The following is a 16,202-nucleotide window of genomic DNA, read 5'->3' as shown; positions in this document are numbered from 1 at the left end:
TTCATTGAAATGAGATTTTGCAAAATGAGAACATTGATGGTCGAACGGATAAAAGGTACTAAGAAGCAATACAGCAGGAAAGTCATGGGTACGATGATGTAGCTTCATCTAAGCTACACAAAAATGCCTCACTAATTACTGCCACAGTATGATTAGCTAATCTTATCAGGGGAACAATAAGTGCATAAAATGTTTACTGTATAGGGAGAAAAAACAGTGGCTGTAAAGTTCCCAGGAATTGACATCAGCTGATAAGAGGTCTGTCATTCCCCATGTCTGGTAACCTTCTGAAATGAACTGTCTTGGCTCTTGCCTGATAAATGGCCATTTGGATGAGATATTGGATGGTACCTAACATCTATAGTACTGTATCTTAGTCTTGAGCAGCACCTTGAGAAACGAGGGAGGGAAATTAGCAGAAAAGATGTGCGATAGCTGTATACCACCAAATGTGTCTTGTTAGAGTAGTTTGCAATTGGTGTCTGTTCAAGACGGATGATGAATAGGTGTGACACAAGGCGTGTGAATAGTATGTATAATTGGCATTCATGATGATTTTAACTGGAATTGTTTGTGAAAGATATACCTCAGGATCCCTTTATTTCTATTCAGGGAAAACCCTTCTCCAACTTACTTTGAAGTGTATGTTTGCACAACCTGTCTCCAGCCTTCAAAATATAGAGTCCCTGCAGGCTCCAAGCATTTGTTTTCACAAATCCTCATTGTTTTTTCCAACTATGCACTGATGTTCATCCTGCAAAACAACCATAATGATGCTTAGTTTGTTAAACAGGCTCCATTTGTAAAGGTCATCACTTCATTTCTGTAGTGCTTATTTCTTCGCTTGTGCTCTGTGAAAGTAGCCGTTCTCGTTAACTTGACATTTACAAACATAATGGATGAGAACATAATAAAGTGAGAGCAATGTTTCAATTTACAGGATAAAGTGTCAAAAATAGGTTTACATCATCAATGGAAAGTCAGAAAATCATTAAGAGGTGATAAAACCCGTTAACGACAGAATCTGGTGAGTTCTCCACTGAAAGCAATCTTGACTTTCAGTTAAGCTATTTTATGGTGTTAGCCTGGCTCAATTCGAAGCACCCTCGTTTCTGAGTGAGATGGTTATGGATTCAAGACCAACATCAATATTCATGTTCTTGCAAAGATGAAAGAATCTGCATTTCAGACGTGTCTATACTTTTATGAGATTACGTTTCTTTGTACATTTCGCACCATAATTATTATATTTTTATAAGTTGTTTTCTTTCAATATTCAGTTACTCTTCATGTGTTATTCAATTTACGTTATTAACCTGACTTAAAGGTATATTAACTAACCAAGGTTCAAAATAAATTGAGACTGTCTGGTGTTTTGGACCCAAGCTGGGAGTCGGGGTGGGGGGTGGGGGGGAAGCAGGGAGATCGAAAGCACGGTCAAAGAGGAGGATCTTGAGGTGGGTCTTGAAGGTGGCGAGGGAGGGGGCGAGATGGAGGAACTGTGGGATGGAGTTCCAGAGGGTGGGTGCAGAGTGGCGGAAGGCCTGCCCGCTGATAGTGGGGTAAGCAAGGCAGGGGACGTGAATCAGGCCGGAGCCCGCTGAGCAGAGGAAGCGAACAGGATGCTAGGGGGTTAGGAGGTCGGAGAGGTAGAGGGGAGCAAGACCATGGAGGGCTATGAAGGAGAGAACCAGGATCTTGAACTATATCCTTTGTGTGATGGGAAGCCTGTGGAGTTGGGCAAGGATGGGGGTGATAAGGTCACGGAGCCTAGTGCAGGAGAGGACACGAGCTGCAGAGCTCTGGATGATCTGAGCCTGTGGACATAATTCAGAATAATTTTAGAGGAAATATCTGTGTTCTGTATGGCTATCCTTTGCTGTGGAATATTCAACCCATGCTATTTTTTTCCTGCCTATCAAACCTTACCTATTTTATAATGCTATTTGTCTGTAATGTAATCCAATCATCCCAGAACAATGTGTTTGTAAGCAGCAGAATAACAAGATACTAAGAAACCCAATTGCTTTTCAACAGCTCTGTTTATTAGACTCTGAATCTGAGACTAGTCATGCAAACCAGAACTGCTTCTGCCAGTTCCTCCTCCTGTGCTTGGAGCTGTTTCAGGCTACATACTGGGGGGCTCAATCATCTGTGCAGACATAAAGCTCATTCAGCAGTAACTATGCGATAACTACATGTCATTAGTCCCTGAACCCAAAAAATGCTGTTTTCAATATTCTAGAATGATAATTTGTTGTCAGTGGTTAGTTAAACTGCCCAATAGAACATGACCTGTAATCATGCAAATTAAACAACTTAACAACCAGAAATGAACCACTTGACCTTTGTTAACAACTGTAGCTACTTGTGCAGAGAGAGTAAATGGAGGGCAATGGAATACATTAGCGTTTGAATGTGCCTTCAATTTTCTGCCTGCCCTATTCTGAATCTTGGCTGTGCCCCATGTATCTGTACCAAGCAGAAGCTATTCCCCACCACCTGGTAAAAGAGTAGGGTGGGGAGGGGGTGGGCACAGGATCAAAGGGCAACATGCTCTCTCATATAGAAAATACAGTTATACAGTGGCTAGAAAGGTGTGTACAAAGCAATTGAACCAATGCTTAAGACTGGCAGAGAGCTGGGAACACACTTGCAAAGTGACACAAGAGACCCTTTTGTTCGATCGGATAACGGTAGAGAACTTGTGGCTTGTGTTGAACAGAATATGATAAGTGACAAAGTTTAAACTGAGAATGTCCATGAGGTGTCCTTGAAAGAAACTTTGAAATCTCGAAAGAAATAAGCACATTTATTTTGCAGGTAGCGAAGATTACAAAGTCAAATATCTCACTAGATTTAATTATCTGAGGCAGACAGATTTGTCTTTGGAGAGCATTTTTACATACAGTCACGTGATCTTACCATACCCCTGGAGCTTCATATGAACTCAACAACTCCCAGACTTAAAAGCCTGAGACTTCATGATGTTCTGTTCTGGTGACCATTTAAACCTGAGAAAGAGAGGCTGATATTGATTGTTGAAGGGGAATTTAAATATTTTGTCATAAATTATTCTTGAGATGATAGTTGTAAAATGGCATAACATAAATTATTTAACAATCAAGGTGCTTAGTAATAGCAGGAGCTTATTAATAGTTTGAAGAGACATCTATTTCACTTGTGTTGTATAGCTGACTCAATCTGTTCTGGATCACCTGCTGATCACAGTATTCCTGAACGATTTGGAATTGCATACTTACTATAATATCAATTTGCAATATTCAATTTGCTGATTATGCTAAGCTACATGTCTGGGAGAAAAGGCGATTGGTAATACATTGAGGGAATTAGACCAATTAAGCAAACAGGCTAGATGGATTTTTAATGTGGATAAATGCAAAATATGTTTATTGGAATCGGAAACATTCACCATGTAAACAGTATAAAGACATATTCATTAGACACTTTCAAGTCAAAATAGCAATAAGGAAAGTTTAACAAGGAGAAAATGTCAATGTGCCTCTAGAGAGCATTACATAACAGGTGATTTAGGAATTTGTATAGATCACAGGTCAGGTATTTCATATAGAATCCATAATAGCATACAGTTTGCTTGTTCTGTTAAAAGAATAGGCATCAATAGCCTTTTCTCATCCATGTTTTTTTAAATATATATATATATGGTTCAGAAATACCTTTACGCAATGTGATTTCTCACTAAGCTACTGAGAGCCATTTATTTAAAGAAATTAAGAAATGTATTTTTAAAAGAAATTAAGAGATTTCAGGTCAATCAGATCCAAAATTATTAAAATAATTTCCAGGTAAACGTATAGTCATAACATTGTGTCAGAGCTGTTAATCCTTGATAAGAATATTGCCTTGCAGTAAGAACACAAAACACAATGTTTGCCAGAAATCACAGTGACAGCAGAAGAAATAGACCAAAGGCTGAAATAAAAACATCCTTCAACATTTATAGTGTTCACTATAAATAACACTAGATACCCTGGAGTGATTTCAAGCCAGTAATTTAATCTTAGGGCTCACATATCAGACGCAAATCATTCAAACTCTCTCCCAATTTTCGAAACAAAATCTCGGCTTCTTCATTAGAAAACTGCCAAACAGGTCACACCGTGGTGTTATTCTATTCAATATTATTTGAGCCAGATGATTCCTAAACTCAGCAACAACAGCTGAATAAAGAACCTAACTCAGGAGAAAGCTAAAATTTCAGTGGAATCCTGCAGGAAGAATCTGAAACGACACAAGGCCAATTGTAGCACCTTCCCTTCTTTCTGCATGAGATGAGGTATCTCATTACAGACTGGAGATCAAGCTTAGGCCAAGTCGCTTGAGTCTATATGAGTCATTTTCACAACAGGCAGTGGCTTTACCAAATAAGTCATTGAACATCCACTGCCCACAAGTTATTACCAAATTTCGCACTCGATGAGTTTGCACAAGAGTTATGACAGAATTTCTAACAAACTGAAAGAACAAGGAAGGACATTTTTATGGCTCCTTATTCCATTCAACATCTCAAAGAGTTTTTCCCTCACGATCCCAGCATCCTAACCATCGTGTTGACCACCAGAATAATCGTGTTTAATCGTCACGTTGTCACTGGGACATTACCCTTGAAAGGCCATGTTCTTGTTTTTGCTACAGTATTTACCACTTTGGATAACAGATGTACAATGGCGAAAAAAGGCAAAGAATTATGCTAGGATGAATTCAGACCTGAAACTTATTTTGTTTATAAGTCTGAACTGGGTTCATTACAGCTCTAGCAGACAAAGTAGAATGTGTAATCCTCCCGCTGGAGTTTGTTGATGCTATGCCAACGAGTGCTGTTGAATGGAAATAAAATGCAGAAATTGTGGCATGCTGATGTTTCTGTACTACTGTAGAATACCCAAATATGTTTATAATTTGAATGCTAATGTAATACAGTCCTGGTATGTGTTCAGAGAGTTTTATATCCCAGCTGTACTGATGAAGGTTATTCCTGTCATGTAATGTTAAAGTCTTTGTTCATTGCAATTTGGATATAATAGCCCTTCTGCATTGGAAACTCTCTGTTATGTTTATCCAACTGTGACTGCCTCACTTTGCTTATGTGTTATATCTGTCTAACTGTGACTGTTTTACCCAGATGTTTCTACTCTAAGCTATGGAAAACAAAGAACAATTCATTGAATGTTTTTTTTCATTAAGTTAAAATACATAACTGTGTTTTGTTGCAGGCCTTTTTGCTGCTTATTAGAATCAAGTTTTCTCCTACAAATGGATTGGATAAAAACCAGTATTCTCAGGTTTTGCATTACAGTTACAGCAGCCCACTCTGTGCCAACAATACTCTGCTTGATATTTGAAAATGATGTTGAGTTTATATGTTAGTTTGTCGAATCCACTGTCCTTTGGAATGCTAAGTAGACCAGAGTAAAGATGAAAGACTCGCTTTTATCTTCGTCCTATCTTTTTACATCTATATGAAATATTTTCTTAATTAAAAAAAACTCACTGAACAGTTGAAATCTGAGTGTCTAATGAGCACCACTGAATGTTCTATTGAAATTATGTCCAGGTAATTGACAATCTTTTTTTAGTCTTTAATGATGATGGTGAAACACGATAATGATAATCCTCACATTCAATAGTGTGCCTGTAATGGTAAGAATGTCTTAAAGTACTTCACAATTATTTTGTGAGGTGTGGTGACTTGAGTATTCGTAAGCAATCTGGTTCACTGGCCAATGGTTTGGGATGGTTTAATACATTTTAAGGTAAATTAGCACAGGGAAGCTTGCATAAAAAATAAAATTGAGTACCTCATTTGGTCATCCTGCAGTACGTACTACTGACACTCTCGATAGAAGCAATAAACCTAATGACTTTAGCAAGAGCATAAGACTGATAGCATAGAATTGAAATGAAGTCTGTTCCACATGGCTACCAATCACAATACTGTATCTCTTATGCTTGTCAGACTGGACGTCTCTTTTTGTTCTTCAACACAATTTCTGCTGCTCTAATCGCTCAAGCAGAACAACTGGGAAATAATTGGTCTGTCGTTGATGAACACTGCATATAGAATTCAATAAAGTACAAAGCACTGTGAATGAGATATTGAATTTCCCATCCAGATTGCATCCAGTTATGCTGCTTTTATTACAACAGCAAATATCTTAGGGGAAAGGAGTAAACTCTTTTCAAAGAAAATAAGTTAAGCAGAGCTGCATTGATCAAGTGGTTAATAAAATCTTCAGAGTCCTCATGAGGATTCAAAAATGGGACATGGGAAACTGCAAGATATTAGCCGAATTCTGCTCAAATTTTTGTGGATTTTTTAAAATAATTGATAAGTGGGGGTTTGCTGGGTCCATAATCCAATAATACCCAGAGAACGAGTTCATAACCTTAGGTTGTTATGGATTCTGAACTCTTTGTGCACGTGATGAATGAAAAGTTACTTTTACTATTGGATGTTACTGAGGAATTCGGCACCACTTTAAAGGATGTGGGCCCACAAATATACGGTCAATTCACTTTACAGTCTCTTCTGTGAAGCGCTTTGAGACGTCGAGAAGACATGAAAAGGCGCTATATCAAATGCATGGATGATTATTATTATGTGACAGTACATTCACAAGAGCAACAAAACTATTAGACGTTGGCCCCGACTATTTTGATGAAAGTAATGACGCCATACCTGGTCGGTGAGATGAAAGGTGCAGCTATATATCATTAACATCCGCCCTTGCAATTAAGAAAGATTGAAGTGAGTGACTGGTTCATGCTAATCATTTGCAAACTAATCTGCAGGAGTATTACTCATCATGTAATAGCAACTCAAAATAGAATCTGCTCGGAATCATCTACAGATTAGTTCTGATAGAACTAATGTCATCATTAAGCTTAATCCCCTTTTGTAACCACAAGCAATGTTATTTGCAGTTCTTTGCGACGGTTGTAGAAAACACGCTACTTCAAGAGATGTACCACACCACAAAGATGACTTTGACTAAATGTAATGTCCTTATAGGGAGGAAGGGGAAACAACAACAACAAAGTTACATTTGTAAAGCGCCTTTCACGCCAGGAGGATATCCCAGGGCGCTGGACAGACAGAGTTTCGGACCCGAGCTGGGGTTTAGAGTCAGGGAGGGTGGAGGGCAGGGAGCGGAAACAAATGGAAATGAAAATAAACATGGATATCGAAGATCACGGTCTGTGAATTTAATGTCAACGCTGTACACTCACACTATGAGGAGAAATTGAAATAGCAAATAATAATCATCCTCTACGAATGACAGTTTACTACACTAAGTGTCAAGGCTAAGATCAATACAAGATGATAATCTCAATAATTTGCACAAGGTTACTACTGGATCCTTTGCTAAAGATGTACCCCAACATGAATAACTAACTGCCTTCAGAAAGGAAGGGTCTTGTGTAATCATTTGGAGATATGGCTTGAATCAGCAGAAGATACAATGTACCTTTGCCTACAAAATACAGTCGCTGTACTGTATACTAATATCCTATGAAGAACGTTGAGATGTCCTTCTGATATGAAAGATACTATATCAAATGCAAGTTTTTTCTAAATATAATTGAGAGAGTATATCACATCAGTAAGTACTGCAGCTGGCTCCTGCCAAAAGATTTCTTTTTATTAAGATTCTGGTGCTTGGGGAAAATAGCCAATGTAATGGTTCCTCCTTTGAACCATTAGGTTTTTGGGCTGCAGTCAAAAATAGGAGCAATGTTGAAAGGGCTTAAAATGAAGCTATTATGTTAGGAAAAGATGTTAAGGAATACATTTCTTTCGCTATTGCTGGAAACAGACTTCCATCTAAATTGATGAGTAATGTGACTGTCATAAGGAAACAAGAATAGACACAGAAACATTTTTAATGAAAACACTTAGAATGTAAAACCATAACTTGGTTTTAGGTATGAGTTTAATATATTTTCCAGTATATCACAGGGCAATACCATACTGTAAATTCCTACATAAATACTAGATAACTGGGAGCTCCCCAGAAGCATGTAATTCAATTGTGGAAATCTGAAGACACTTTTTCTATTGGGTTTGTATTTTTCAGTGCATTCATCCCTCTATCTTCAACACTCAAGAGTGCAATAAACACATATTCCAGTTGTCCAATTAAAATTTCCATTTTAAAGGCATTGCTGTCTTTTTGGAGTCAAGTTTGCCATGGATTGTATCCATTTCTGGCAGCAAAACAAAAGTGATTGATATGGATAGTTAAGCTCCCATTCACCAGTGTCCTTGTGGAGTAAAGGCACTTTGATTTCTAGTAAAGGTCACAAATTTGAAAATTATATCGCCCTGGTAATTGTTAATTATACAATTATAATAGGTGTTATAAGCACAAACCAGAGTTGGTCAAATGAACCATTGTACAGTGAGTAAATGTTTTTTTTGATACGTTAAAGATAATAGTGGGTTATTGGTTACTTTTAGAAGCTCAACGGCAATAAAACATAACTTCAGAATATTTCTGCATTCTCATACCATGACCACTCAACAACGATCTACTTTCCACCAGAAACAGCAATTCACCACTCGCAGCCGAGCCAGGACAGAACTCTTTGTGTCAAGTGGAGTCCTCGAATGCACCTTCCCCTTTATCCTGCAATACTGTTCTCAAGCAGATAATTACAGGATCCACTTCTTATTTTTTCTAAGACAATATTTTTCCCTTTCCTGCTCCTCCAGCTGCTGTCCTAAAGACATTTAACTCATCTCACTCTGGATATGCTTCATTGGGGCTCCAGCCGTCTAAATGGCCAAATATGTAGCTTGACAGTAGATGTACGTAAGATGTACAGCTTTGGGGAAGGCATTACTGCATATCCTTATCCTGTCCTTATTCAATGGTTACGTATGAGCTCCATCCAGCAGGAATCATTGTACAAAATCAAATGAGTCTGACTGATTTTGTCCTCCCTCACCCAGAGGTACTGAGCTTAACTGTAATAAACCCAAATGAATTGATTCAGCACAGGGAATCAAACCTGCAACAATTACTTTGAAATCGCCTTGTGCTACACTGGCCAGTACCTCATGGACAAGGCCACTGGGAGTTCTTGATTATGATGCTAAATCCTTACAATTTCTTTAATCTGTTTGCAAGCAGGCCTCTTCCATACTACAGAACTTTCTGCACATTATCCAATAACACATCTCTTCTGTATGATTCAGCTGATCGTCCTTAGTACCTATTCTTTTCCAGAATCATGCTTAAAGGATCCCCTATTTTAGAATTGTATTTTCATTGAAAATTGAGAAATAATTGCACAGGAATGAATGATTGGAGATTTTTGTATTGAAACCATGGATTTGCTTGCACCCAGGACTGGTAATTTGTGCTCGGTAGATATTTTTGCTATCTTTGTACAATTTTTAAATTGAGGAAATAAAAACACACAATTTTTAAATTGAACAGGATCCTGGTTGGCAGTGTTTATACAGGGAATGTTTTACCCTGCTGACCACCATGGTTCCTCGTGTTCTTTATTAACTGGCGTCACATCTTTCGAACTGGAATGTTCAATACCTCCCTACTGCATAGTTTTCGACTGCGTATATTAGGAACATGTTTCTCCCTATCGCTGCCTTGGAAAAAGACAGCCTATCTTTCAGAAACCTCTCTCCCTCCAGGCAAAAGAGAATTAAGGTAGCAACATAAATCAATTTTCATAACTCCGTTCCTTCTGAGCTTTTCTGTACTTTTGAGCTACTTTTGCTAACTCAATGCTCACTTATTCTGAGCCATCAGCTAGCTACGTTGAGATTTATCTGCAAGCCGAGCAGTCATTTCTACGTAACGTTAATAAAGTCCATTCCCTCGGTAATCTTCTCTCTGAAGCTCCCCCAAATATCTTTGAGTGCTTGTTTCATTCAATGTACTGATTCTTATTTGCTATGTTTATACATTTGTCTTTTTTTCTTATTTCAATACTCCCCAAATCAAATTGCTTTGTTGCCATTTTTTTACTTATCCTATTTTGAAGGCAATGACTCTTACTGGAGTATAGTTCCATGGGTACTGGGTGTCCAAGTGGCTATTATTGATGCGCAAGCTGAAATAGTGAGTGTTTGCGGATTTTTTTTGTCACAGAGGAAAGGGATCAAGGATACAGGCCAGATTCTGTTATCGTCTAATGCCCACACACATGCACTTTCAAGCAAGGGTGATCACTGGACAGTAATCAAAAGCAGGACCTTTGCCCGATTATATTTACCCCTGCGATGCCGGCATACAACACCTAAGGTACAGGGATTCTAACCTGGGCTGTTTGCTCATGACACAAAAAAAATGTATAAGTGCAGGTCAAAACATTCACAAGACTGAGGTGGATTTAAATCCAGCTCTCAAAGGTGAAAGGCCAGCATCCTTCCTTACAGTCCCCTATTCAGTGGCTCATGATAACAATATTCTTTGAGAAGACACTGTGTAATTAAATTTTATGGATTTGCCTTAAAAGACCATCTGTGAAGCCAATCGCCCATTGTTTTTAAATGTTTTAACAATGCAAAATGAATAGCAGAGTTACAATGGTTATGGCCTGACACCTCGAAGGCTTGGGTTTGCTTCATTTTCATCAGATAATGAACTGTTGTCGTACAGGACCTTATTGGTCCTCTTTTGTTGGTTGATTTAGCTCTCGTTGCTTATCGTATTGATTGATGGCTCTGATGTTGTCATGACAACGTTTCTTCTTTTCCATGTAATTTCTGCAGTGTGTGGTTTGTTCTGAGAGCAGCTGTTAAGATTTTCAATTGGTAGAATGATGGCAGACAGCGAATAAATACTGTTGTGAAAATCTCAAGGGTGTCAGCTCATTAACCTTGTGGGCTGTCCGTGGTAAAAGACGTCTTATTGTCATTGTATGCTGGGGAGTAATACGGGCGAATTAGGAACATGGGTACAGAAGGAGGCCGTTTAGCCCTTTGAGCCTGTTCCGCCATTTAATTAGATCATGGCTGATCAATTCAGAGCATAAGACCCGCTCCTTTCCTTATTGTAATAGGTAGGTAAAATTAAGTTTCCAAAAAAAATTAGAGCAGAAATATATGAGTCTCACTTCCCAAAGTTTAATTGAACTGCAGAGAGTTCTGAAATAGATCAAAACAATTATATCCATTTATCTATCTAGATTCTTCCTTCAAAACATTCCCAAGGTGTACAGATAAATTAATGTGAATGATGGTTTACAGATAGGCCAGAATTTAAAGCGTTGGCACTGATCTGGGAGAAAATGAGTCACGTTGCTGCACATTAACTGAACCACATCACATATGTATTGGGTTACCTTACCCCACCTTCAGGAAGGGCAGGAGACTTTTCCTCAACATACAAGGAGTTATTCATGTGACTTTACAATATCGCTTTTGATTACCAAGGATGTTTGACATTGCACATGGTGCAAATGGGTTAGGTGAAGAACTGAGAATTATTTTGAAGAATTAAAGAGTCAGACAGTTCTAAAACACAGACATGAATGTATTTTTTTTTTAAAAATCCCTTTTTTTGTGTTGATGGGCGAAACAAGTTGTTATTGTTGTTGCTGTTGATGATGTGTCTCTGCCAGTCAAAAAAACCCAGAGGAAACACTTTGTGTTTGTACTGCAAATGTGTCAGTGTACGATAATGTTGCACAACAAAATGCCTGAGGGCTGGATCTGCTCCAGTGAATCATTTAATCTGCTCTCATGGTGCAGTTTTGAATAGTTTGTAAGAGTCATCTTGCCAGTGCTTCCCATAGGCCATAGAGTACATTTCATCCTGACTGTGATTTACCATTTTATTATTCTCTACAACCAGTCTGCCCGAGCTCCCAATGAATCAGAGCAGGATGAAAACCCTAAACCAGATCAGCGCACAGTTAGATCCATCTGCCTCATGTTTTGTAATAATAATCAGTGCATTTGATGTAATGCTTAAAACGTTGAAGACCCTCAAAGTATTTTGCAGGTAATAATTGTCAAATGTAATTGCATTTTTATCACAGACAAATGTGGCAACCGGATCCCACAAATAGCCTTGAAGTTGAACGACCAATTAATCTGCCAGTATACCTCGGAAGAAATTCTCTATTTTTTTGAATAGTGCCATGAGATCTTTAACATTGACCCGAACAACAAAATGCCCTACATACTGTAGCATGCTGCACAATATTAAGCTTTTACAGTCAAAAAAAAACAAAGTAATCTGTCTTTGACCTGCCCAAAATGGCATGTTACATGCTTTGATGTCAGGCTATAACTTGTGCATGAAATTACATCAGTTTATCACTTCATTGCTATATATTTTTGGAGGATGCAGTTAAAACCGTGTAGCTTACAATCGTGAACACTGCCTGGCAAGCTTCCTGCTGATTGTCCGGCTAGGACAAGCTTACCCATTCGGCCTTTTGCTTGCAGGGTTAACAGTAGCCGAATGGGAAGAATGCCCTTTGCTTGTTAGTGCTTCTAGTCCTGTAGCAATCATAGTGATTATTATTAGTATTAATTCTTGCATTGGGTACAGGACCCTATCATGTCGGAAGGATGTCTCAAAGCGCTTCACAGGAGTTACTGTGAAATGGAGTGACTGTGTATTTGTAGCCAAATGTAGCAGCACAGTTACGCACAGCAATGTCCCGATATAGCCATGAAACAAATGACTGATTTTATTTGGGGTAGTGTTGGCCAGGACACCGGGAGAAACTCCCTTCTCTTTCCAAATAGTGCCATGGGATCTTTAACATCCACCTGATCAGGCAGACTTGATCTTGGTTTAACATCTCATCTGAAGGCCAGCACCTCTGACAATGCAGTACATCCCCAACACTGCATTGGAGTGTCTGTTTAGACCATGTGAGTTCAAGTCCAGATGTGGGGTTTGAATTCATCACCTTCTGAATCACAGGCGAGTGTACTACCATTGAGTGAAGCTAACACATATAGTTATAGTTGAAACCAATGGATTAAATGCCTCACATTATGCATTATGAGGCACATAATCCATTGGTTTCAACCATACTACCGCTGGATTCACAATGCACCAAAAACACAACTCACTCTGATGGGATCGTTCTGGTTTCAAGGAGTTTGGAAGTGAATCAAAGTAATTATATCACAGATCCCGGATTTGAACCTATTTCCATAAGTGTAGTGTAAAGGAGGCATTAAGAATTGCTTGATTCCTTTTGATGTATGTGTCAGTTTAGCTCTATTTGTAGCACTTTATCTTCTGGGCCAGTGGATGCAAACCCTTGTTGGGGCTTGAGCTCACAGCCCAGGCTGATATTCAGCAACAACAACAACAACAACAACAACTTGCATTTATATACCACTCTTCACGCGAGGTAGCTTCTTGGAACACATATTTCTACGTATGTCTGCAGGAAATAGTCACGAGGCGTGACATTGAAATTAACAAAAAAAAACACTACAAACACACAAAACGTTATCTTTTCCAAACGTAGGTTAGAAAGTTGAATATTATTAGACCACCCCACCCCCACACACACACACACACATACACAAAGCAATCTGAATTGATCATCACATGTAAACCTGCTCCCAGTAACTGGTTTATCACTTCCAGAATGGGAATTGCAATTCCAAATGCATTGCCCTGGAAATAAAACCATTGCAGATCATTTCGTTTTCCCTTTTTTCTAAATCTCTGTGCAGTAGAAGAAAAAGCCCAGACAGGTGAGGGCTGTGCTGGTCTTTGAAGAACCATCAGTCCAGTCCTTACACATGAGAGAGAACTGGTGTGGCCCACCCTGTCATCCTCTAGGGGTCACAGTCTCTGCACACTTTTGTTTTAAAGCTGTTAAAACGAAAGGGCATTAGGACACAGAGGAAGCCCTGCAGATTAACCTGATCTCTGCCAGATCTTACCATCCAATCAGGTTTACCTGGAGGGGATGAATGAGTGGCCGAATCGATGGGTAGAGATCTGCATCCACCAAACAAAAGGAATGTCTGGGGTGAGGACAACATCTGCAGGTTAGACAGACGTGTGGCTCATTCTCTCTCTCTCTCTCTCTCATCCATCCATCCATCCATCCATCCACTCACCCACTCACTCACTCTGTACGAGGAGAGAGCTCAACACTCATCTCACACACACACACACACAGAGAGAGAGTGAGTGAGTGCTGCAAAAGTTCACTTGACAGAGTATTGAGGCAGAGAGAGAGAGAGAGAGAGAGAGTGAGAGAGCGGTGGTCAGTGGATGGGAGTGGATGTCAACTGCAGCAGCAACGACAGCCTTTGGGAACTTGGGCTTCTCGGTGGGTAACAGTCGCCGCCAAACGGATTGTGCAACTTCTTTTTTTTATATATTCTAATCCCTTTGCACTTTTAACGTCTCATCTCATCTCTCAATGCGCGATGGTGACACTTGTAAACACCGTTCCGCTGCCTCTTTGATGCAGAACAGCCTCGTCGACGTATTATATATGATGTGTATATGTGTGTATATGTATACTTAGTGTGTGCGTGTGGAGGGGTACATGGATTCGATGTTGCAGTGTGTGTGTGTGTGTGTGTGTACACTGTGGGACGAGTTGGTTTCTGTCTCCATTCACCGAGTGCCCATCTCTGCCGCTCCCCTTTCTCTGTGATGTTTGAGATGTGTTATTTCGGGGATTCCTGGGGTCTCCCTGAGAGCTCTGTGTCGGTGTTGATTCAATGGGACCCCCCATCCCCCCCCCCCCCCCCCCCCCCCCCCATCCCCCCCCCATCCCCCCCCCCCTGTCCTGGCTTTGGTGCCTTGGGTTTGGGACGACAGATTGAATGGGATCAGACTCTTACATCTACTAAGGATCGGGGTTGTGTTTTCAACTCTCTATGAACCCTATTGAGTGTGTGTGTGTGTGGGGGGGGGGGGGGGGGTTGGGGGGTTAGGGGAGGGGGGGGGGGGTTAGGGGAGGGGGTCGCCAGGGAAATCCAAACCAGGGTGTCAGCCCCATCTGTCGGGTTAGAGTCTGAACCACTTGGAATATTTAATTTCACAAATAATCAATCCAGCACTCTGCCCCCCCCCCCCCCACCCCATACCCCCCCCACCCCATACCCCCCCACCCATACCCCCCCACCCCATACCCCCCCCACCCATACCCCCCCCACCACCCACACCCCCCCCCACCACCCACACCCCCCCCACCCATACCCCCCCACCCATACCCCCCCACCACCACACCCCCCCACCCATACCCCCCCCACCACCCACACCCCCCCACCCATACCCCCCCATACCCCCCCCACCCATACCCCCCCACACACACCCATACCCCCCCACGCATACCCCCCCACCCATACCCCCCACCCATACCCCCCCCCACCCCATACCCCCCACACACACCCATACCCCCCCACCCATACCCCCCACCGCCCCCCCACCCATATCCCCCCCACCCCATACCCCCCACACACACCCATACCCCCCCCCACCCATACCCCCCCACCGCCCCCACCCCCATACCCCCCCACCCCACCACCCACACCCCCCCCACCCATACCCCCCCCCGCCCCCCCCACCCATACCCCCCCACCCATACCCCCCCCCACCCTACCCCCCACCGCCCCCCCCACCCATACCCCCCCCCACCCATACCCCCCCACCGCCCCCCCCCACCCATACCCCCCCCACCCATACCCCCACCGCCCCCCCCCCACCCATACCCCCCCCACCCATACCCCCCCCACCCATACCCCCCCCACACACACACACCCCACACACATACACACACTCCCCCCACACACACACACCCCCACACACACACACCCCACACACACCCCCACACACACACCCACACCCCCCCCCCCACACACACACCCCACACACACCCCCACACTCCCCCCCCCCCCCACACACACCACCCCACACAGCCCCTCACTGCAAGGTTTGCTTTTATTAATTGTATATAAAGACCCCCCCCCACCCCCCACCCCCTAACCCTAACCCATCCATCACAATTCATTGATAACTCATCACACTGAGCATCCACTCAATCAATGTCTCGTTGGTTTACTTTGTATCCCATCTGAGAGTATCCATTGCAACATATTATCTGTTGTGTAAGTGTATGTGTGTGTGTGTGTGTGTGTGCACGTATGGTTTGGTGAGTTACACCCCCAAGTTGGATTTACACCAGTT

At 41.6% G+C, this 16,202-nt stretch overlaps 1 protein-coding gene across 2 annotated transcripts in view; it reads left to right on the top strand.

The window, feature by feature from the left end:
- The first annotated feature begins 14,002 nt into the window (after positions 1–14,002).
- LOC103175259 (SPRY domain-containing SOCS box protein 4) overlaps positions 14,003–16,202 on the top strand; it is a 68,003-nt gene continuing 65,803 nt past the window's right edge. The window contains exon 1 of one of the 2 annotated variants that reach the window (XM_007888193.2): positions 14,003–14,047. The gene's annotated coding sequence lies outside the window, so the exon portion shown is untranslated. Of the gene's footprint in view, positions 14,335–16,202 lie in introns of both variants that reach the window. The other variant, XM_007888183.2, reaches the window with a different exon arrangement.

Source organism: Callorhinchus milii, unplaced genomic scaffold (genome assembly GCF_018977255.1).
Source record: "Callorhinchus milii isolate IMCB2004 unplaced genomic scaffold, IMCB_Cmil_1.0 Scaffold11, whole genome shotgun sequence".
Classification (NCBI taxonomy): Eukaryota; Metazoa; Chordata; class Chondrichthyes; order Chimaeriformes; family Callorhinchidae; genus Callorhinchus; species Callorhinchus milii.
This window is presented reverse-complemented; position numbering and strand designations above follow the sequence as displayed.